Here is a 2,791-nt window from a genome sequence, read left to right as displayed (position 1 = left end):
ATTTCAAATCAGGAAAGGGGTTCATCAGGATTGTATCCTCTCAGCATATTATTGAGCCTGTATGCTGAACAAATAATCCAAGAAGCTGGCAACTCTGAAGAAGCATGTGGCATTAGGCTGGGGGAAGACTTATTAACCACCTGAGGTATGTGGATACCACAGTCTGGCTTGCTGAAAGTGAGGGGAATTTGAAGCACTGGCGGACAATGATCAGCCTCCAGTATATTCTCCCAGACCAAAGTCATCACAACCAGACCAATAGATAACATCATGATAAATGGAGACAAGTTTGAAATTGTCAAGGATTTTGTCTTGCTCGAATCCACAACCAGTGCTCACAGAAGCAGCAGTTAAAACCAGAGGTGCGGCACTCGCTCGCTGCAGATCACACCGGCTGCCGCTCCTTCAGCCTCCAGGAAGGAACTTGCCACCATGCTCTACCCATACCCAGCGCTCACGCCAGAGAAGCAGGAGGAGCTGTCGAACATTGCCCATCACATTGTGGCCCCGGGCAAGGGCATCCTGGCTGCGGGTGTGTCCACCGGAAGCATTGCCAAGCGGCTGTAGCCCATTGGGACCGAGAACACCGAAGAGAATCGCCGCTTCTACCACCAGCTGCTGCTGGCCGCTGACGCCCGGGTGAACCCCTGCATTGGGGGCGTCCTCCTCTTCCATGAGACTCTACCAGAAGGCGGACGACGGGCACCACTTCCCCCAAGTTATCAAATCCAAGGGCGGGGTCATGGGCATCAAGGTCGACAAGGGTGTGGTGCCCTGGCAGGAACAAACGGCGAGACCACCACCCAAGGGCTGGACGGGCTGTTTGAGCGCTGTGCCCAGTACAGGAAAGATGGCGCTGATTTTGCCAAGTGGCGCTGTGTGCTGAAGATCCACAACATACCCCTTCAGCCCTCGCCATCACGGAAAATGCCAACGTGCGGGTCCGTTCTGCCAGCATCTGCCAGCAGAATGGCATCGTGCCCATTGTGGAGCCCGATAAACTCCCCGACGGTGACCATGTCACTGAGAAGGTGCTGACTATCATCTACAAGGCCCTGAGTGACCACCACGTCCACCTGGAAGGCCCATTGCTGAAGCCCAATGTGGTCACCCCTGGCCATGCCTGCACACGGTTTTAGCACGAGGAGATTGCCATGGCAACCGTTGGCGCACTATGCTGCACCGTGCTCCCTACTGTCACCTGGGTCACCTTCCTGTCTGGAGGCCAGAGAGAGGAGGCGTCCATCAACCTCAACGCCATCAACAAGTGCCCTTGCTGAGCCATGGGCCCTGACCTTCTACGGGCAAGCCCTGGAGGCCTGGGATGGCAAGAAGGAGAACCTGAAGACGGCCCGGGAGCGGTCCATTGAGTGAGCCCTGGTTGACAGCCTCGCCTGCCAAGGAAAGTATACTGCAAGCAGTCAGGCTGCGGCTGCCGCCAGCGAGTGCCTCTCCATCTCTAACCATGTCTACTAAAGTGGTGTGAGGCTGTCTCCAACATTCCAGGTCCCATGCACACCTCTTGATGGGAGGACATCACCTGGACTCCAGGCCACTTTTTCCTCTCACTCTTGCCACCCTTGTGACAGTGGTGTGTGGTGTTGTCTGTGTACTCGAACTCTGCCCTTTCCAGCTCACTGTCAATAAACAAGAATTTAAGGGTCTGGGGAAGACAATAGATGCATTGCATTAGGTTGATTTGCAGCACAAGACCTCGTTAGAGTATGGAAAAACACGGATGTTGCTTTGAGGATTAAGATGTCTTTGGCCCAAGCCATGGTATTTTCAATAGCTTCATATACTTATGAAGGCTGGACATTGAATCAAGAAGCCTGAAGAAGAATTGATATATTTGAATTGTGATGCTGGAGAAGAAAAGTGAGAGGACCATGGACTTCAAAAAGGACAAACCGATCTGTCTTGGAAGAAGTGGCCAGAAAGCTCCTTTGAGACAAGGATGGTGAGACTTCCTCTTACTCACTTTGCAAATATTGTCAAGAGAGATCAGTCACTAGAGGACAGCATGCAGAATAAATAGAGGCGCAGCAAAAAAGAGGAGGGTTCTCGGGAAGATGATAGCCAGAGACTGCAGCAAGGGGCCCAGGTAGAAGAACAATCAGGAGGACAGAACCGGACCGGTCAGTGTTTCACTTTGTTGTTCACATGGTCTCTAGGCGTTGGAACTGACTTGAGGGCAATTCACAGCAGCATCCACGTATGTCGCACTACATGTAATCCACAGGGACCAAAGTGCATCTTTGGCAAGAGAGAATGGAGAAGGTCAATATCATCCGTGAAAGCAAGGCCAGGAGCCAACAGTGCAACAGACTACCAATGATTAAAGTTTCAGGTTAGAGACGAAGACAATTTCTTAAAAGTCCATGAGAGCCAAAATATACCCTTGATGATATCTTCTCTGATTTGAGAAACTGGCTAATGACCTGATTTCACACATCTGAAACTAATGACGGAAGACTAGATGTGTTGTGGGATGGTATCAAGAGCATCTTATCTGAAGAGGAAAAGGGTCATTAAAAATACTCAGAGTATAGAAAACACCAAAATGGATGCCGGAATCAACTCTGAAACTTGCTCCTGAGTGTAGCGCAGTAAAGTCATAGAAGCGGTGAAGTAAAGGGGCTGAGCCATGTTCCCTTCTATGGTGCACTTAGGGTCAAGCTGAGTCCGAAACCCACCTGGCAGCACCCAATCACCAATGGTCAGGCCAGTGCAGTAGAGGGTGTGCTTGTCATTGGCATTGCTTCGTGAAAGCAATGGCCTGAAAAATAAT

General features: G+C 50.9%; 1 pseudogene; it reads left to right on the top strand.

The window, feature by feature from the left end:
* Positions 1-432: 432 nt before the first annotated feature.
* LOC142448751 (fructose-bisphosphate aldolase A pseudogene) lies at positions 433-1,476 on the top strand (annotated as a pseudogene).
* The last annotated feature ends 1,315 nt before the right edge of the window (positions 1,477-2,791 follow it).

This window comes from Tenrec ecaudatus, chromosome 5 (assembly GCF_050624435.1).
Source record: "Tenrec ecaudatus isolate mTenEca1 chromosome 5, mTenEca1.hap1, whole genome shotgun sequence".
Classification (NCBI taxonomy): domain Eukaryota; kingdom Metazoa; phylum Chordata; class Mammalia; order Afrosoricida; family Tenrecidae; genus Tenrec; species Tenrec ecaudatus.
This window is presented reverse-complemented; position numbering and strand designations above follow the sequence as displayed.